The following is a 22,638-nucleotide window of genomic DNA, read 5'->3' as shown; positions in this document are numbered from 1 at the left end:
TTTTAAAGATTTTATTTATTTATTTGAGAGAGAGAGAATGAGAGATAGAGAGCATGAGAGGGAAGAGGGTCAGAGGGAGAAGCAGACTCCCTGCTGAGCAGGGAGCCCAAAGCGGGACTCGATCCCGGGACTCCAGGATCATGACCTGAGCCGAAGGCAGTCGCTTAACCAACTGAGCCACCCAGGCGCCCACAAATCCTTTTTGATGACCACATAAGATATTTACCCTATTTATTTGTCAATTCCTAGATGGTAATGTTTTATATATTAGGCATTGGGTAACAATTTATTTTTCAAGATAGCATCAGTTATCTAAAAGTTTAAAAGACTCACAAGTAGATTTATTACATTAGGAATAGTTTGAAATTTATCCTTAGTGGTAAATTCAAAGCCTTACTATTTTATCTTAATGCACTGAGTATAGTTCTATCCAGATTGGCATAAAGTCTACTCCATCTTCAAAACATCTACTCCTTTATATACTCAAATGACAGACCTATTAATCTACTCACCTTCACTGTAAAATTTAGTACCAACTCCCAATATAATCTATGTTTGATTCTAGCAAAAACAAAATGAGTTGGTTTTATATTGCCCCATTTAAAAAAAAAATCTAGGACATGAGGCCTGATGGGGTTAATTAATATTCTCAATGTCTTAATAAATTTTAAGACTTTCTTTTCATTGTAATGTTCCACAGAGACTAGGTTCTTAGACTGTAAGCTTCATACAGCCAGAGCTGCATGTCTGGTTCAATGTTATATACACAATACCTAACTCTGTGCCTATAATGTAGTAGGCATTTGTTGACTGCTCATGTTAAAGTCATAGCCACCATGGAATGATCTCTGTTTCATTTTCGCCAAGGAAAGGGTATCGGATAACAAAAATTTTTTTTCACACTATTCAATAACTTTTTCCATCTCTTTGATTTCATAAAATAATAGAATTTTATACCTTGGGGAAACTTCAGGATTATATGCTCAGTTCCCTCATAACTGAATGTCTCTGTTTCCCAAGCAAAATAATTTTACTGTAAGTCCCAAGTTAGTCTTGCTTTTCAAAAAGTTAGTATTATTACCAGAAAGGGTTGTTGAAAATCACTTTTTGATGTATTAGATATCAATTCTAAACAGTTTGGAATAGGGCTGTGTCCTAATTTCCATTCTTATTTCCTAAAATTTTTTGGTATAGCTAATGGTTTTAGAGTTACATATCCTCCAGCTAGCAGGAGTAAAACCAAGGAAACTACCTGCATTGATGCCAATGACATAAACTAGACATTTTTGACTAGGTATTGTCCCAAACTAGTTTACATTAATTTACTAGCCACCAAGCAAGCACTTTCAATTGGTCAGTTTCCTGCAAACACAGTCAACCTTTCAAATACACAATTTCTCATTTTCTACTGCCTGCCTAGAACCTAAACTATTTGTTTAAGGCTTTCACTAAATAGTTTTATTTTACTATTTACATGGAAACTTGTATTATAGGTCATAAATACAAAGGAGTCATAAAACCAAATGTTATGAAAACCAAACATTGTTATTAGATTTTAGTTATATTCTTACCCTGGGCACTCTGGTTAGGAATCCAGAGTCAAGTGCTAACTAGCTGAGTGGTGTAAGACAAGTTTCTTAACTGATCCTTTCATCAGTTATCTCAGTGATAAAATGTAGTTAACAATAATTCCTATCTCAAAGAATTTTAGTGAAAATTAAGTGAGATAACAATGTCAATTCTCCATAAACTGATCCATAGATTTTATTTTTTCCTAATCAAAATCTCTTCAGATTTTTTATTTTGAAAAAAACTGACAGTCTGACTTTAAAGTTTATATGGAAATACAAGGCAGTTTATTTGAAAACTAGCCAATGCAATTTTGAAGAAGCAGAACAAATTTGGAAGCTTTTCACTGACTATTCTAAAGTTATATTAATCAAAGTATTGGTATAGTGGGGCAAGGATAGAGACACTGATCAGTGGGATAAAATAGAGTATCAAAACCAGATCCACATATATTCAGTCACCTGAAATACAATAAGGATGACAGTGCAGTGCAGTGGGAAAAGGATGACCATCTTATTAAATAGAGCTGCATCAACTGGATATCTATGTGGAAAAATTATGTATCTTGACCCCTACCTCACACTATACAAAACAGCCAATTCTGAGTGAGTTGAAGATGTAAATGCGAAAGCGAAAACAAAACTTATAGAAGACCATCTCCATGGCCCTGGCAAAGGTAAAGATTTCCTGGGCAGAAAACAAAAATCCACTAACTGCATTTTAATTTAGTGGAATTGTATTAAAATTAAGAATTCTGGGGGCGCCTGGGTGGCTCAGTCATTAGGCGTCTGCCTTCGGCTCAGGTCATGGTCCCAGGGTCCTGGGATGGAGCCCCGCATCGGGCTTGCTGCTCCACGGGAAGCCTGCTTCTCCCTCTCCCACTCCCCCTGCTTATGTTCCCTCTCTCACTGTGTCTCTCTCTGTCAAAAAAAATAAATAAAATCTCTTAAAAAAAATTAAGAATTCTGTTCATCAGAACATTGATAATAGGGCCTAAAAGCAACCAATGGACAGGAAATATATTTATAATATATTTATATGACAAAAATATATCCATAATATATTTTTAAAACTCCTACAAATCAATATTCTTTTGCAAATTAGACAACCTGGTAGAAAACTGTACAAAAAGACTTAAACCCTCCTCAAAGGAGAATATCCAAATGTCCAATAAACATGAAAAGATGCTGAACTTCATGAACCATCAGGGAAATGAAAATTAAAAAACTCAACAGTAGAAGATGACATATCTGTAATATAAATGCATGACAAAAGACGAGTATCTGGAATATGTAACGTGTTCCTGAAAATCAAATCGATAAGACAAACTTCCCTATAGAAAAATAGGCAAAAGACTTGAACAGGCCTTTCACAAAGGAGGAAATTCAAAGAGCCAATAAATATGCAAAGGTGTTCAACTTCTTTAATCATCAGGGAAATAAATTAAGAGCCACAATAAGATATCACAACATTATGACCAGGTTGCATAAAGTCTGACTTTAGCAACTGTGGGTGAGAATTTGGAACAGCATCTACTCTTGTGAATGGTGGAAGTTTAAATTAGTGCAACCACTTCTGAAGCCATTTAGGCGTTATCTATTAAAGGTGAAGATACATGACTGTATAACTATCCAGTACCCCTAGGGTGTGTACCATAAACCCATTTGCATGTACAAAAAAACATATGAATTCTCAGGTGCCTGCGTGGCTCAGTTGGTTAAGTGACTGCCTTCGGCTCAGGTCATGATCCTGGAGTCCCAGGATCAAATCCCACATCGGGCTCACCTCTGACCCTCTTCCTCTCATGCTCTCTATCTCTCATTCTCTCTCTCTCAAATAAATAAATAAAAATCTTTAAAAAAAAACATATGAATTCTCATAATAGCATTGTTTTAGATGGCTAACAACAGGCACAACCCAAATGTCCTTTAATGGATAAATGGGTATATAATTTTTAGTATATTCATAGAAAGGAGTACCTTAAAGTGATGAAAATGAAAGGACTATGCTACATACAACATGTAAGAATCTCAGAATCATGAAAAAATAGATCAGCATAATTTTTTTCAAAAACAAAAAAGAAAATTAACATGTCCACAGATATGTAGTGGATGCATTAAGAAAAAATAAGGAAATTGTTACATAACTATTATCACAAAAGTCAGGATGGTGATTATCCATAAAAGGTAGAAATTTGGATAAGAAGGGACAGACAGGGTCTTCTGGGACCTGGAGGTAATGTTCTCTTTCTTTACTCGGATATTGCTGAATAATGTTCATTTTGTAGTTATTTATTTAAACTGTATACTTTTTCTACATATATGTTATGCTCTATTTCACAATTTTTAAAAAGTTGAAATAAGAAAAAATAAATAGGGAAAGAATATCCATTTTGCTGGTATGGATCACAGCAAAGACACGGGCAGTCCAGTTCTTCAACATGACTACATGCCTAGAAGCACAGTCTAGAGTGTGTTGTATCTTTCTTCAGCTCTTCTGTAATGACTAAAATGAAAAAGCTGAAGAATACCAACTATTAAGGAGGCTGTGGAGTAACTGTGGTGCTCATAAACAGTGAAAATGTAAATTGATAGAACCACTTTGAAAAACTCTTCTACTAAAGCTGATTATATACATACCCACGATTCAACAATTCCACTCCTAAGCATTCACAATAGAAATGTATTTATTGAAGCACCTGGGTGGCTCAGTCTATTGAGCAACCAACTGTCGATTTAGGCTCAGGTCATTCTCAGAGTTGTGTAGGGTTCCATGCGCAGTGGGGATTCTGCTTGAGATTCTCTCCCCCTCTCCCTCTGCCCCTCTCCCCTCACTCCTGAGCGCTCTCTCTGTCTCTCTCTCAAATAAAATAAATATTAAAAAAGAAATGTATTTATCAAAAGACATGTACTAGAATATTCATAGCAGCACTATTCCTAATAGCTCCAAATTGAAAAATATACAAATGGACAGTAATGGAATGAATGATAATGGAATGAATAAATAAATGGTGATATTGTTATAAAATGGAATATTATTCAGCAATGAAAATGAATGATCTATAATTACACACAATAATATGGATGAGTCTTGCTCAATATAATGTTGAGCAAAAAGCACATATAGATGTCTCTATAAGTCCATTAACAGGCAAAATTAATCTGTGCTTTTAGAAATCAGAATACAATTATCCTTGAGCAGGTAGAAATTGGAAGGAGTCACAGAGGGGTTCTTACAATATTGTTTCTTGCTATGGGTACTGATTAAAAGCTGGCTTCAATTTTTTTAAATTATCACTAAAAATATCATTTATGTGCCTTTCTGTATGATACATTAAACTTCTCTGAAAAGTTTTAAAAATGGATTACATATGTGAGGTTGTTAGAAGTACACATGGTATGTATTAAGCTCTAAAATTCATTATCCATTATTAATTGTGTTGTTATTGATGTTCTTGCCTACAAAAAGCAATAAGCCTAAGTTCTGATCCTCATGTATTAAAAAAGAAAATTAGTAAATGTTAGAAAGACAAGACTATTAGCACCAAACTGAGGCTATCTCACTAACATAATCAGAATAATTGAAAAACGCATAACTTTGTTCTTAAATGAGCCAATGTGTTTTCATGCTGAGTCTATGGGCTACCTGTGACACACATCCCTCAGTGTGAGAAACACTTCAATTGATCAAATAATTTAGCTACGTTGAAGAGACTGTTAACATCTTACTTACCCTGATAGACTCATCACAATGAGGCTCCCCCGCAACCAGCAATGTTCTTTTTTTTCTCTAAGATTCATTTATGTCCACTTGATCTTAAAACTGGCAGAATAATGTTGACTTCTGGAGTCTTCAATTCAATGTTTACCTGAGTACTTGAGGAGTTCTAAAGTTTAATTCTAGCTCGCCCTACAGCTTAATTTCATGCAGAAAGAGAATGACTCTTTATCTGGAGAATATAAGGCATTTTCCCACATTTTCAGAGAAGATTGTTGTTCTATCTACATGCTTGGTAGTTAGTCAATAACTACTAAAAGGAACCCCTTTAAATCAATAATAGAAAATATCAGAATCAATATCTTATCAAAGAATATGATAAAGACATAGAATAATATCAGTTTCCATTGCTCCATAACATTTATGACGATATGGCTCCTCACTTACAGATCAGAGAATCAGCTAGATTGAAAAAAGAGCTAACTAAAAAATGCAACATTAAAATAAGCAAAAATTGTACTAGTTTAGGACCCCATCTTCAGCAAATGAGTGACTTTCCATTTGTTTATCAACATTTCTCAAACACTGATAGTTGCATAGTTGACCTCATTGAGTCTGGTTTCAATACTAATACAAAACAATCTTTTTAAATAGATTTTTAAGCTAAAAGTGGCATATTTTTATGGACTCAGTGACAAAGGTTATCAAACAAATCATTGTGTATCAATTCTAAGGTGGATGAAGTAGAAATGTCTGGTCAATGAGTATTGACTTAATGGCTTTTAATTATAGAGATTAATGTAATATCTTTCCTCTTCTTGGTTTCTAAACCCTGTTTGGTAAATCATTTCTCCTGTGCTCTTAGAGAGATCAGATGTTTGATTTGCTTTGACAGGTGTGTGTGGGAGTATCTGTTTTGTACTGTCCTTGCTAGAACAACATCTCCATTCCACTTTGGCAGCTCCTATAATTCTAAAGTCTATTACAAACTATAATCCCTATTTACTCTAACCCCATAGATGTCTGACAGATGTAAAGTTGGAGGAAGAATAATCTCCACCACCTTAGAAATTTCAGACAACCACTGAGAGAATCCCAAGTCTTCTTGTCCTTGAGATGAGAGGTACATTCTTCTGGACTTCCTAATTGTATCTTTATTATCTACCATTAAATCAAGTCCTACCAAAAAAAAAAAAGGCTTGCCCAATAAATAAAAATGATTTGGCCTTGGTCTCTCCCCACTAAGGAACAGGTGCAGTACTGTGCTGTCCTAGTGTGGATTATAACAGGCAGAGGGTTCATGTCTTGATGAGAAGGAAAACTCAGGTCATGCCTTAGGGGGTGTCCTACCAGGTTGAAACTTATATAGGACATCTCTTGTACCCTGCCTTATATCCTGTTGGCTCACTTTTTTTTAGGCACTGCTGCAGCAATAAATTTTCATAGGTATAACTTGACAGCATAATAAATCTGTTGTTTTGGCTTGGGGATTCTTGGATGCAGCAGCATGGATGGATGTGAGCACTTACTGACACTCTATGAGGCACATTTTGACTGATGGTAGATGGAATCTGGTCCTTTCTCTCAGTGAAGGAGTCAGTCTGAGACATATTCTCTCTGACTACCTCAGAAGGTCTTAGCTGGATCAAGCTTCAGTTGTCCACTTACAGAAATCAATGTGGCATTTACCAAGGGATTGGCGCTCCTTCTTTTTCTGTTTCACTCTCTAGTTTGTCATTCACTTCCCTAATAGACTATCTGCATGAAAACGCTTGTCTCAGTTTCTGCTTTCAAGGGAATCTCAGGCTAACAGAAAGTCATAACTAGAAAAAATGAAAAGTTGGAGAAAAGATAGGGTATGAATAAGATAAACAAGGGATAGATATTTACCCTATCTGAAAATGTATCCAAAATAGGATTTGAGGCAGTTATGTTAATTGAATAGATGTAATAAACCACAACACATTAACACAATCAAAATGGCAAAAGTGCATTGTAAATGAGAAGATATTACCTCAAGTCTGGATAAAATTGCAACAATTGAATGGGATATTTGTATCTAGGTTCCCTAGCAATCAGGGCAAAAATGGAAACAGGCAGCTCTTAGTGTTTAGCAGTTGGGAGTAAACCAGTTAGTCAGCAGACATAAATTCATTCCACATGCCGGACTCAGAAGTTGTTCATCTATAGGGACTCTACCCTATAGATGGAATATTGAAAATATAATGAAGGGTATTCTTAATAGCAGAGTTTATAATAAAAATTATAGAATAATTCCATGAAGCTGCTTCATGTGCTCTATGTAGTAGAACCAGAATATAATAACAAGAATGGTAAATTGTGAGCAAAACTGCCTCCTGATGAACTTTGAGCAAGATAGTGCACTCTCAGATAACTAAATAAACACTTGAAACATTTTTTAATCATGCAAATATAACATACTTATTGCAAATATTATCACTTACCCCTATACCTACGTCAGACATTCTTAATGATTATGTCATTCTTTCCTCTTGATCTTGGATGCAGCCTTTCAATTTCTTTTTCTTCCTTTTTTTTAAGTTTCTAACTGGTTGCTTTATTTTTTTAATTTAAATCCAATTAATTAACATATAGTGTATTATTAGTTTCAGAGGTAGAGGTCAGTGATTCATCAGTCTTATATAATACCCAGTGCTCATTACATCATGTGCCCTCCTTAATATCCATCACCATCCCTCCAACCCCCTCCCCTCCAGCAACCCTCAGTTTGTTTCCTATAGTTAAGAGTCTCCTATAGTTTGTCTCCCTCTCTAATTTCATCTTGTTTTATTTTTCCCTCTCTACCCCTATGATCCTCTGTTTTATTTGTTAAATTCCACATATCAGTGAGATTATATGGTAATTGTCTTTCTCTGACTGACTTACTTCACTTAGCATAGTACCCTCTAGTTCCATCCACGTCGTTGCAAATGGCAAGATTTCAGTTTTTGATGACTGAGTAATATTCCAGTATATATATATATATATATATATATATATATATATATATATATATACACCACATCTTCTTTATCCATTCATCTGTCGATGGACATCTGGGCTCTTTCCATAGTTTGGCTATTGTGGACATTGCTGCTATAAACATTGGGGTGCAGGTGCCCCTTTGGATCACTACATTTGTATCTTGGGGGTAAATACATAGTAGTGCAATTGCTGGGTCATAGGGTAGCTCTATTTTCAACTTTTTGTAGAACATCCATACTGTTTTCCAGAGTGGCTGCACCAGCTTGCATCCCCACCAACAAGTGTAGAAGGGGTCCCCTTTCTCTGCATCTTTGCCAACATCTCGTTTCCTGACTTGTTAATTTTAGCCATTCTGACTGGTGTGAGATGGTATCTCATTGTGGTTTTGATTTGTATTTCCCTGATGCCGAGTGATGTTGAACATTTTTTCATGTGTCTTTTGGCCATTTGTATGTCTTCTTTGGAGAAATGTCTGTTCATGTCTTCTGCCCATTTCTTGACTGGATCCTTTGTTCTTTGGGTGTTGAGTTTGGTAAGTTCTTTATAGATTTTGGATACTAGGCCTTTATCTGACATGTCATTTGTGAATATCTTCTCCCATTCTTTCGGTTGTCTTTGGTTTTTGTTGACTGTTTCCTTTGCTGTGCAAAAGCTTCTTATCTTGATGAAGTCCCAATAGTTCATTTTTGCCCTTGCTTCCCTTGCCTTTGGTGATGTGTCTAGGAAGAAGCAGCAGTTGCTGTGGCTGAGGTCAAAGAGGTTGCTGCCTGTGATCTCCTCAAGGGTTTTGATGGATTCCTATCTCACATTTAGGTCTTTCATCCATTTTGAGTCTATTTTTGTGTGTGGTATAAGGAAATGGTCCAGTTTCATTCTTCTGCATGCGGCTGTCTGATTTTCCCAACATCATTTGTTGAAGAGACTGTCTTTTTTCCATTGGACATTCTTTCCTGCTTTGTCGAAGATTAGTTGACCAGAGTTGAGGGTCCATTTCTGGGCTCTCTGTTCTGTTCCATTGATCTATGTGTCTGTTTTTGTGCCAATACCATACTATCTTGATGATTACAGCTTTGTAATAGAGCTTGAAGTCCAGAATTGTGATACCACCAGCTTTGATTTTCCTTTTCAACATTCCTTTGGCTATTTGGGGTCTTTTCTGGTTTCATACAAATTTTAGGATTATTTGTTCCAGCTCTGTGAAAAAAGTTGATGATGTTTTGATAAGGATTGCATTGAATGTATAGATTGCTCTAGGTAGCATAGACATTTTCACAATATTTGTTCTTCCAATCCTTGAGCATGGAATGTCTTTCCGTTTCTTTGTGTCTTCCTCAATTTCTTTCATGAATATTCTATAGTTTTCTGAGTACAGATCCTTTGCCTCTTTGGCTAGGTTTATTACTTTATTCTTATGATTTTTGGTGCTATTGTAAATGGGATCGACTCCTTAATTTCTCTTTCTTCTGTCCTATAGTTAGTGTATAGAAATGCAACTGATTTCTGTGCATTGATTTTATATCCTGTCACTTTGCTGAACTCCTGTATGAGTTCTAGCAATTTTGGGGTGGAGCAGCCTCTCAGTTTCTTAATACGATAGTCCAAACACTAAAAAAAATTAGAAACTACAGATCAGTTTAATATTATTAGTTATCATTTGTGCATGTACATCTTGGATGAGAAAAACATACCTGCCAACACATCACCTGGATGAGAAAACGTTCCTGCCAAAAAATGATTTTTGATCAAGAATAATAACTATTAAGCTCTTCTCACTCATAGTAAATGAACCACAGATTTCACAGCTTCTTGAGGGCTACTTATGGGACACATGATAGAATTTGTCCACTATATCCAATACTGAGAACAAAGAATGTGTGAAAATGGAGTGAGATTTCCAACATGACTAAGACACCTAAGAATCACAAAGAGGTAAGGTTTATCTCATGGTACAAAAAGTGTTGACATATGAAAATGTGAAATAATTTACAATTAAAGGAAGATTCTTTACCCTAAGGAATCATTTTGCCAGAAAGATAAGACCCACAACAATAGATATAAACGTCCACCAAGCATTATAATAGCTATCATTTCTTTAATAAAAAGAAGGCAGGCATGACACAGTGTAACTTCCATTCTGGAGAACATTTCCAAAATTCTCCCCATCTCCCCCACTCTCAACCTTTTCCACCACCTCAACTGCAGGTTGGTGGAAATACTAACTGTTAAAACAACAACAACAACAAAAACTCCATCTGCAATTGTAACAAAAGTAACAACAGGATGAAACCCTTCCTAGATCAACTGCTTAAAAATGGGTTATAATTCTTTTATTTTTAAATTCTATGTACCCTCACCTATGTGTGTGATGGCATTTAATAAATGGAATAAGTTGTTCTAAAAGAAAAAAATATGAAAAGCTACTTTAAACTCAAAAGGACTATCCGAGGTTGGGCATTCTTGACAGAATATACCTAGAGCAAAAGTAGAATAAAGAAAGTTGAAATAAAATTATCCGAGAATTTCAAGGACTGTTATGTATTTATGAATTAAGCCTTCCAGTTCCTGGGGTGCCTGGCTGGCTGGCTTAGGCAGAAGAGCATGCAACTACTGATCTGGTGATTGTGAGTTCAAGCCCTATGTTGGGCATAGAGCCTACTAAAAAAGAAAAAAAAATAGGAGGGAGAGGCTGAACTTGCATTGCAAGTCAAACAGACTAATTGGTGCTTATTATAATTCCTTTTATAGTACACTGATGTCATTTCTTCACTTGTTTGTCTCTCCTCTGAGGCTGCAAATTCCTTAAGGATCTTGCTCCTTATTCATCTATTTTTTTTTTACACCTCATAACTCTCATAGATACATGGTAGATATGCTGTTAATATTTATTTAGCAAATGAATGCATGAATGAATAAATATGAATGATGCTATGCACTGTGCTTCTGGTTTACTTGCACTTTGTGGTTTCTCTCTGAAAGTCTGTGCTTTTCAGAATATTCTCACTTCAAAGTAACTTGGTGGCAAAAGTAGAATTATAAACCCAGAGTTCTTCCTCACTGCTCTCCATACCATTTTAGTGATTTCCAAACACTCTTGAAAACCAAGTTCACATTTAGTCTGCGTCATGTCTAATGGCACAGAGGGGTAGAATTCTAGCTCAAACAACTGTACTGGTGATTTTGCTTACCTCTACACCTTCGAGTGAAAACACAAAACATACAGATAGAAGCACACAAGTGTGCATACTTATACATGAGAATAAGGCCAGTACTTATCTTTTTAATTTCTTGACAGATTATTCACTTTTAGAGAAAAATAATAGATATTATTTAATAAGCATGTTCTATGCCGAACACTGTGTAAAGTGTTTATATGCATTGCTTGATCCTCACAATATTCTTGTGAAATAAGTTCCAAAGTTATCCCCATTACATAGTCGAGGAAATTGTTTAGAAAGGTTAAGAAGTTACATATTACTGTTACACTGAAAGGCTTGGTTTCGAACTCAATTATATCTGATGCCATATACCATAATCTAGTCTTGCTCATTTTTATGTATCATCCAGCAGGTGTCAAAGGGTCTGGTCCAGAGTAGCAAAGAAGGAATGAATCAAACTAAAATGACCAAAACTGAAAATATTTCACTTCAAACAGAGCTACAAGCCCCGAAGTCTTTGCCTTTGCTTTCTCCTAACTCCTAGATTTCTGTGATTTTCTAACATCATAGAAAATAATATTCATGTGTATTTTATTTTTAATTATTATTTTTATTAAATCTCAGCTATCGAGTACATTTTTTAAAGAGTAATTAATATGCGGTATTATATAAGTTTCAGGTGTGCACTATAATGTTTCAACCATTGTATACATTACTCAGTGCCCATCACTATAAGGGTACTCTTAATCCCCTTCACCTAGTTCACCCTCTCCTTACCCACTTCCCCTCTGGTAGCCACCATTTGTTATCTGTATTTAAAAGTCTGTTTTTTTGTTTGTCCCTTTTTTTCGTTGATTTGGTCATTTGTTTTCTTAAATTCCACATAGGAGTGAAATCATTATGGTATTTGTCTTTCTCTGACTTACTTCACTTAGCATTATACCCTCTAGGTCCATCCATGTTGTTACAAATGACAAGATTTCATTCTTATTCATCTGCGTTTTAAAAGTTCCCATATGGGGAATCCTGAGTGGCTCAATTGGTTAAGCGTCCAGCTCCTGATTTCAGCTCAGGCCATGATCTCAGAGTCATGGGATTGAGCCCCTGGAGCCCCTCATCAGGCTCTGGGCTTAGCGTGGAGCCTGCTTAAGATTCTCTCTCTCCATCTCCTTCTGCCCCTCCCCACTCTGCTAGCATGTGTTCGCTCTCATTCTCTCTCTCTCTCTCTCTCTCTCTCTCTCCAAAAAAAAAAAAAAGTCCCCAGTTGGCATTTAACTGAAGTGTGGATACATTGGTGGTCTTCTTCCCACATATGCACCCTTTTGATAGCAGTCTTCTTTTAGTAGGTAATTCAGTTTAGGTTCATTTGAAACAGAGGCATCTTTTTTGATTCTTTACAAATTTAAAAGATCAGTGAAGTGTGAGAGCTAAATGGATATAAAAATACTAGAACATATGCAGAGGGTGTAGAAAAGAGTCAGACGATACAGCGTTTCTCAGCATGAGGGCTGCTGTCACATTACTACTTGGGACATCTGTGCCTGCACCAAGCTGTCTCAGAGAAAGGCTTCGAGCCAAACCATCATGCAGACCTCATCCTCCGCGCATAGTGGTGGCAGTGCTGCTCTTCAGAAGCGCCCGCCCGCGAATACAATTCGCTCACTGGGGCTGCAAGGAGCAGAATTATGCACTGTCTGCATCTAATAACACCTTTGCAGTCACTCCACAGCAGGGGCTCCACATGGCTCTTTTAATCTTCTCGCCCTCTGTAGGAAATAAGAACTATGACTTGTCCCCTCACAAATTAAATTGTATTACCAGGTAGCAACGGGGCAGTGCCCACTAAATCAAATTGATGACAAAAGCAGGCAGGAGAATTCCAATGTCCTCAGCTGTGTGTGAGAGAGAGAGATTTTATTTCAAAAGCAGTAACTGAGAAAGGCGTGAGCCCCAGTGTCGTGTAAGCGCCGTGGTGTCACTCGCTAAATCTGAAGCCAGGAGAGGCACAGACCAGGTATCTCTTACTCACAGCCAACTGAACGTATGGCAACTCCATCAGCAAGCAAGCCGTGCCCTCTTTTGCCCCCTTGCAAATCTATACAGTTTCTATCCTGCATCTTTGGATTTGCACCTATGTTTTAAGAAACACCTGCTTTACAATAGGGTGTTGCATCCACCTATTTAAAGATTCCTCGCTCTAGCCAGTGGGGTTGGTTTTCAGAGTACTAAATTCAAACTCCTCGGGCAGGTACATAAATGACCTATAAATGATGCATGTTGTGAAAAACATGTTCAAATTGTAGAAATCCTGCTGCTTGTTTCTGACAAGAAGATATAATAAAAGGTTGAATAATACCTTCGGGATTCATAAATCATGAATGCAGTCTTGTGTTGACACCATGGTATGTATGTTGCTCACAGTCTGTCCATGGCCCATGACTATTGCCTGTATTGCCGGTGTCATCACTACCCTCATCATTTACAACAGACATTAAGATAGCTCTTTCCAAAGTACATTCCTTGGAAGACTAATACTGCATAATAGGGTTCTATGGAAACACCCTACTGGGAAATGTTTTTGTGAATCCGTAGGAACAAAATATGCTGTTGCATTTTTCAAAGTTATTTGATAGAAATGTCTCCCTTTCAAAATATCTTGAAGGCTATATATCCCAATAGAATTGCCATTTGAAGGAAGAATAAAAACAAGTAACAGCATAGATTATCACCATCCAAATGTTCATGATGAGTATGGGGGAGAAATAAGCACTACCTTTCCCCTCAGATTAAGACCCTGTACCTTGATCTCCATTGTAGATTCATTATCTCACATATGAGGCATATAGCAAAAATAGCAAAGACTGCCTAGGTTGTCCAGTCTTCCATTTCCAGTGTTGGGCACATAGGAGGTGCTCAGTAGGTAAATGCTTGTTGAATCAATGAATGAATGGATGGATGAAAAAATGAATGAGTCTGCATATGCCTCTTTCTGAATGTGGGTACCTATGATAATGCACTATTTTTCAAAAGTAGGTAGGCTGGAGGCACCTGGGTGGCTGACTTCGGCTCAGGTCATGATATCGTGGTCCTGGGATGGAGCCATATGTTGGGCTCCCTGCTTAATGGGGAGTCTGCTTGTCTCTCTCCCTCTGCCCTTCCCCCCCACCCTCTCTGTGTTCTCTCTCAAATAAATAAATAAATTTAAAAAAAAAGTAAGTAGGCTGTATTAGAACAGATGTTTCTAAGCCACCACAGTGGTTCTGCTCTCCTCTCTATAACTTGTAAATAATGAAATCACATGCGTGTTTCAAAATGTCAGCCTCTGTTGCTGGCTATGCTGTTGCCTTGGCAACACAGACTATGACATTATAAGCTATGGTCTCTGCCATGGCAGCTATTGGAGAATTACCCTGCAGAATTCCACAAAGAGTGGAGTGAATCCCGCAATCAGATATTGTTGTTATGGATCGTTATCCACCCCCGGGTCTGAACCTTGTTGTGCATGTACCTGTGAAAATGAGGTTTACTTTACATTGCTTTCTTTTATTATTCAGGACCTAATATTCCAGTTGCTAAATAATTATTTTATCTTCCTCCTTCATTTGCTTCAATTATGCTCACAGTACAGAAAGTTAGAAAATACCCTCAAGAGCACTGATGCTCAGACTTCGGGTTTTTACAGCCTAGAAGAACTCAATAGACGTTAGAGGAATAAATATATCCTTTTCCCCTTTTGTTATTGCTAAAAAAAATTAAAAAATAATCACCCATTTTCCTAGTTTTATAAATAATGGACATTTTGGGAACACCTGGGTGGCTCAGTCGGTTAAGCATCTGCCTTAGGCTCAGGTCATGATCCCAGGGTCCTGGGGGTCGGGATCTCTGCTCAGTGGCTTCTCTCTCCCTCTGCTCCCCCCGAACTTGTGCTCTCTCTCTCACACATTAAAAAAAAATGGACATTTTTGTCCCCTCAAAGCAGTAAGGACAATTTTAAAATAAGGGACATTTTTAATGTAAAGAAGCCTATAATATATGAGTCACATTGCCTTTATTCATTTTATTAGACTGTTGAACCTTTTATCATGGATATACACTAATTGTTCCATAAACACATATTTGAAAACCTCTTCTCAAGGGGACAGTAGGAAAACAAAGGTGAGTATAAAATTTGTGAAGCTTTATTCTAGATGAGGCCAATGGTCTATACAGCCTAAAATTCTATCCTGTCAGTGGCTCCAAGGAACATGGAACAAGGCTTAGCTTGCCACGCCAATCTCCAGAGTGCATGTGTTGAACCTCACAGAGCATTAACCTTCTCCAGCCTCCTCCGGCTGCCGCCTACCTCTGCACTCTCCCTCCCAGCATACAGCCTCACTTCCTGTGTCTCGAGAAAATTGAAGTAAGTTTCTTGATTTCATATATACAATTTATCTAGATCCCTATGCATCTTTTTTTAGGAGTTTAGGCCTTCTATTATTTCCACTTGTTTGAAATTTTCAAACTCTCCTGCTTCACTGACATCTTTGCTCCAGTGTTCACCTTCTCCTTACTCACTTCTCCCTAGTAAAGTACTCAATCGGATCTATCTTGATCCATATTAATTGTGCATATAATTACAGTAGTCCCCCAAAAAGCAATCAACTCCCTTGCATTTCTCACTGTAGTTCTCATGTATTTTTAAGAAGGCCTGAGACTCTTCTCAGTCCCTCTCTCAAAGTGTGAGCAGATCAGGCATGATCTAGTTGGCCCAGCCAGGTCTGTGCCCTTACTGTCCTAGCTCCTCCACTCACTATGGATGAGGTAAGTCAGGTCAGACTAGTGCTTGTGGTCTTGGTTGTATGTGGTCAGAGACCCACTATTTCCAGTGGATCTCCAGACATTTCCAGTGAGGCCTGAATAAAGCTGGGATCTCCATCTTGCTGCCTGTTCTTTATGTGTATATACAGCATTGGCCAGAATCTTGGAGAGTCAGTAGAATTTGGACCCAGCCTCACTCCAAACTCCTGATAGTTTATACGCCTCAACCCCATCTCCTTTCATGTCCACCCCCTGCAATCTGGTTTCTCCACCCACAGAACACTCAACCACTCTGGCAAAATCTCACCAGTGTCTTTCTAATTGTCAAATTCAAAAACGTGTGTCAATCTTGTAATGTTTTTACATATCTTGAAAATCTTGAATTTTTAAAAAGTAAAATACAAACTTTTTTACATCTTAAAATCTTGAATTATTTTAGCTCTTTATTCTTCCCTGTCCTGATACTTCTGACCACTTTTTCTTTGAAATTTCCAAGTCTTCTTCCATAAAAAAACACTTTAAGTTTTCTTTTACTTCTCTAACTACTTCTTCCCAGATTCCTTCACTAAATCCCTTAAATGTTAACATTCTTTTAGGTTCTGATCCTGACCTTCTTCTAATTCTGTTACTCTTCTGCCATTACTTCTACCACTAGGTTGACTTTCAAGCCTGCATAGCCAGTAGAGGTCTGTTCCTGGACTACCAGTTCTATATATCTTTCTGCCTCTTCCAACTCTCCACCTAGATAAATGATAACATCCAAACTCTGCTTATTCAAAATTAAATCAGTCATTCCATCATGACAGCATGAGGAGTTCCACTGATCTGCTCCCCAGTGAAATTGGTAAAAATTATTTTTAAAAGACAGCCATTTAAAGCCTCTGTATTCCTAGGTATATACTCAAGAGAAATGAAAACATATATCCACACAGAAACTTGTGCACAAATGTTTACAGTCATTCATAGTATTATTCATAATAACCAAAAGTTGGGAAAAGCCTCAATGTCCACTAATGGATAAATGGATAAACAAAATTTTGTATAACCACACAATGGACTCTTATTCAGCCATAAAAAGTAGTGCAATACTGATATATGGATGAATTTTAAAAACACTATGCTAAGTGAAAGAAGCTACTCACAAAATACCACACATTATATGATTCCATTCATTCCATTCGTATGAAAGTCTAGAATCTATAGAGATAGAAAGTAAATTAGTTGTTGCTTAGGGCCATAGACTAGGTATATAGGGGGGTGATAGCTAAAGGGCACAGGGCTTATTTTTTCTTTTTGACAAAAATATTCTTAAAATTGACTCCTGTCGTGGTTGCATCTATCTTTGAATATACTAAATACCACTGAATTGCACACTTTAAATGGATGAATTGTATGGTACGTGAATTATATCTCAATAAGTCTGTTTTAAAAAATCAATCATTTCCACTCAGGTCTTTTCCTTCTTGTCTTTCTGCGAGGCATTCTCTTAATCACTCAAGGCAGTAATTATCCTGGAAGTTATTCTAGATTTCTCTCTTTACCTTTATCCCAGTGCCCACCCAGTTCTTTGCTGATTCCCACCTAGTCTGCTTCCTAAAATCATTCTGACCTGTTCTGTTCTCTCCATCCCACCTATCATGCTCTCAGTTCATGATCTCATAAGTATGATTTCTCTTGATATGCATCCCTGTCCAAAGAGTTGAGTATGAAGGGAATGGTATTAGAACTGGTGGTGAGGGTTGGGGGGGATTAATTGAGAGATGCATTTGCTTGTACTCCAGTAATTTTTTTCTTTTGCTGTTTTACTTGAAATGTTTAAGACAGTGATAATATTGGCAGGGTTCCACTCACATGTCTATACCTCTTCTCTGCTTTTGATTTCTTTCTTCCTTTCTTTCTCCCTTCCTCTCTTTTCTTCTTTCTCTCTGTTTTTATGCTGTTCTTTTTTTTTATACTGATGCATTTTAAGCCAAATGGAGGAGTGAGTATTTTGTCCCTCTCATTCCTCACTCCTAGGCAAAAAAAAAAAAAAAAAAAAAAAAAAAAAATCCCTGTTTATTTTACTTCTTGAAGTGCAAAACCAGAAAAACATATTTCTCTGCACGCCTGGGTGGCTCAGATGGTTGAGCGTCTGCCTTCGGCTCAGGTCATGATCCCAGGGCCCTGGGATCGAGTTCCACATCGGGCTCCCTGATCAGTACAGAGCCCGCTTCTCCCTCTCCCTCTGCCATTCCCTCTGCTTTTGCTCTTATGTCTATCTCTCTGTCAACTAAATAAAGTAAAATCTTTAAAAAAACATATTTCTCTACACACATAAATGTATAATTGTTTTGAGTGACTATATATTAGTTTAAACAACTTGTGGAAATTAAAAATCATAACAGGGGGACTGTTGGGAATAAATAATTTGGGAGATTTGACTTATAACTAATTTTTGATAAAGAGGATTATTGTGAGGGTGAAGAATTTTACTACTATAGGGTAGTGTAGTCTATGGAAGAAGAATTGTGTTGGATGATGTCAGAAGATGGAGGAGAGACAGTGAAGTATCCCCCAGACTGAGAAGGCACTTTGGAACCATAACTTGAAGCAAACTACTCCATACCCATTACACAGTTACCCATACTCCATACCATTACACAGTTATATTCAGGGTAACTTACTAACAACCACCAGGTGCTGCACATCTATTCTCTACAAAGTCCAGACCTTAATTCACAGCTCTTATAGAGCAAGGAGATGTGCAGAGGTCATTGTGGTAAGGTCAAAGGGTTTAACATTTAACAAATCTCATGGCACCATCTGTGCACCAGAGTGGAGGGAGAGGAAGAAACAACGTTATCTCTACTAGTCATCTAAACAACTTTAGGGGGTACTGGAACAAACCTTCCTGCATGGTCAGGGCATACATTAATCTCCAAAGGGCCTGGAACATGTAACCCTGAGGGAGGTCATTGCACAGACATGAACAAGATGGAGGACCAAAAATGGAGTCACTATTGTCAACACTCCTACAGATGATCAGACTTAATGACAATGATTAATACATTAACTGTTTAAAAATAGCTATTTTATAATAAAAATCATTGTTATCTACTTGTTTGGGAGGTGAAATGTACAATGGTCAGTAGGTTGGAAGACATAATTTGGCAAAACACATGGTAACTCCATAAAGTTCAAACTCCAATTGTTTTAGGAACAATACTAAATTGGATTCACAACATCTGAGGAACAGGGGACCTCAGATTTGTAAATGTAGGAACTAGATTTTTTTTTTCCTTTCCCAAGGATGATTTGCCACAGGAAAGCTCTTTCTAAATGGATAGGAATGTTTGTGTCTGTATATATGTGCACTGTCACTGTGGGTAAGCCATGTGGGTAGCCAGTATAAAAATCAAAGTTTTACCTTGTCAATATAGACACAAAACAAAGGGATTTAGCTGATATTAAAAAGTATCTCCAAGCTAATATCGAATACTCCTTCCCACTATTGCAGCCCCTGACCTGCATTCTTGACACATTATTTGCTCTTCATGAAACAAAGAAAACCAGTTTGTTTACTTAAATAACTATAGTTAGGGGCGCCTGGGTGGTTCAGTCGGTTAAGCCTCTGACTCTTGGTTTTGGCTCAGGTCATGATCTCAGGGTCATGGAATCAAGCCCCACCTGGGGCTCCACACTGACGCGGGGGCGGGGGGGGGCATGGAGGTCTGCTTGAGGTTCTCTCCCTCTCCCTCTGCCCCTCCCCCTCCTCATGCTCGCATGCTCTCTCTCTCTCTAAAATAAATAAAATATTTTAAATGAATAAATAACGATACTTATATGTTTGCAAAGAAAGTTTATATTTAAAGCTATATTTTTAAATTAATAGCCATCTCCATTTTTAAAAAAAGACATTTTGTTAAGGGCTTACCCAAGCATCTAATATCTGTGTGTGATTTTTAATCATCTGTTCATCTTTACCCATAATAGAACATTCTCAGTCTAAGGAAGCTTGGCACCAATTATCAGAAAACATCAATCAGTTATTTCCTGGATGAACAATTCATACAATGAAGAGCAATTGGCCAATCATTGCATGCTTGAGATGGGTGATTATTCCAAGAAAAAATATTCTGTAGTCCCTACCCCCTCAAAAAATTGTCTAGACTAATATTACAGGAGACAAGAAAGCTAGACAAAAGAAATCAATGTTTTGCCAAGATGTGGCTGAATGTAACAAAAGGCAACAAATGAGCAAGATTGAGAGCATAAAATATATTCAATCCAGTTAGAATTGATTTATCTTCAAAATAGAATAGCTAAAAGATAGATGTACCACCCTTGTTGTTCCTCCAGCACTTAGGCAAGCCTATATAACTCAGGATGTTCAATTCACCAATACAAATGGAAAAAATTTGCTATTTTGTAATGAAAGATTTGTGGCTATGATCAGTACTATTAGAAAGGAAAAAGTATAAACTGGTTTACCGTGTGTGTGTGTGTGTGTGTGTGTGTGTGTGTGTGTGTGTGTGTGTGTGTTTTACAGCAGGCTATTGGCCCCAGATCTCTATGTGGGATCCCTGGCTCTGGCATGTGTCTTGAGGTCTCCTGTTGCCCTTTCACTGTAACATCTAGACCAGAGTTTCCCAAACTTAGTGTCCCATGGAACACTATTTAGCAAGAAAAACATAAATAATAATGTTCTGTGCTCAAATAAGATTGGGAAAATATTAAATAAAGGTAGGGAGTCTTCCTTAAGATTTTCCAAAAGCAGTAAGATACTATTGTAAATATTTACAACTAATATATTATGCTCTCTTTCATTTTAGACACATTCAATTCTGGAATTCTCATTAATATCTATGTAAAGCATTCCTTGGAACACAGTTGGGAACTTTTGACATAAACTCTGGGCTTTTAGGGCCTTTTACCCAAATCTTACTCCCTATCTTAGCCCTTGAGATTGTGCCACTCAGGAGGCAAGAGGCATAGCATAACCAAACTCAGTTGCCCACCTGAAGGCTTTTCAGACCCACCAGTAAGAGGCAGTCCCTGACCTATGTTATTATATGAAACATGGTAGACAACCCTTCATTAATGGAGTCAAGAGACCATGATTTCTAACCAAAAAAATGGGGGGATCCTCCTATTGAATCACTACCCCACAAGTGTTGTGATCCTTGACCTTGACACATAGCACGAGCGCCCCCTCAATCCTCCGTTCCTCTGCCAGAAGAGAGTAGAGTCTGGTGGGATAGGAAGATTTTCATGTCTTCTGTTGGTCCTTAGACCATTACTACAAACGTACTCATTCATAGATACCGGATTGCCGCTATCTGTATGGTACTATTCTAACCACAGAACAGTGTAAACTTTGCAAGAGAGCTTCTAATGATACTTACTTAATTAATATCTCCTTTTTAAAAGATGCCCTTAAACTAAGGCATGGGGAGGAGTTCTGTGAAAAAATCAGTATGGTCTAGCTAAAATATAGAAGAATGTCCCACTGACATCAGGAATCATCTAATGCCTCACAAAGAGTGCCTGTTAGCTTGCAATGTTCAAACACCTCTAGATTGGCAGAAAAAATAATTATTGTGACTCTGCTGTGCCAGATGTGCATGGGAGCAAGGATCCTGGTCACACAGGACTTCATTTTCAATAAAATCCCCTGAGGAGATAAAAGAGGGCAGCAACTGAACACTAAATTTTATTCTTTATTCAGTTTGGCGGGTCACAAGAAATGCTTCTTTCTGTATTATTTTTTCTTATAAAATAGTAAGACTGATAATGTCAAGCAGATTGGAAGAGTAGAAAGTACACTCATCATAGAATCAAAAAGACCAGGGATTGGATACTAGGTCTGTCACTTCCTAGCTAATTATTACCTTGAATAAGTTTATCACTCTTTCTCAGCTCCAGTTTGCTTGTCTATAACATGAGGATAAAAATATCTAATTCAAATAATCAATATGTAAATATCATCATGTAATGTTTCTAGCTCACAATAGATGTTCCATAAATTAGGTATCTCTAGGCTAAAATGAAAACAAAACAAATAAGCAAATACCAAAAGCAAAATAGCACTAACAAGAACCATCAATCTTGTGTCTAGGATGGTTGTTAATCCACAGTAAAATTCTTTTGTCTAATTTGATCATAGGTCATATCTGACAAAGTGTAGCATCTTTATGGTTTGAAATGCGCTATGTCTCTGAGAGTCAGATCTAACACTGACAAGAGGAGGACTAATGGCTCCAGCTGGTGGACAGGAGCCTCATTCAGTCTACCTATAGGGAGTTTTTTGTAAGACAAAAAAATTAACATCTGAGAACTAAGGTTTGAGTTTATTTTAGGGTTTATTTTAAAGCCAGTCTTGAAAACAAAGCCCTGTACTATTTGGCAAATAAAC

This window comes from Eumetopias jubatus, unplaced genomic scaffold, assembly GCF_037043125.1.
Source record: "Eumetopias jubatus isolate StellerSeaLion01/CBP00866 unplaced genomic scaffold, mEumJub1_p1.0 scaffold_4, whole genome shotgun sequence".
NCBI lineage: Eukaryota > Metazoa > Chordata > Mammalia > Carnivora > Otariidae > Eumetopias > Eumetopias jubatus.
The sequence above is the reverse complement of the archived record's forward strand: the minus strand, read 5'-3'. Positions refer to the sequence as shown.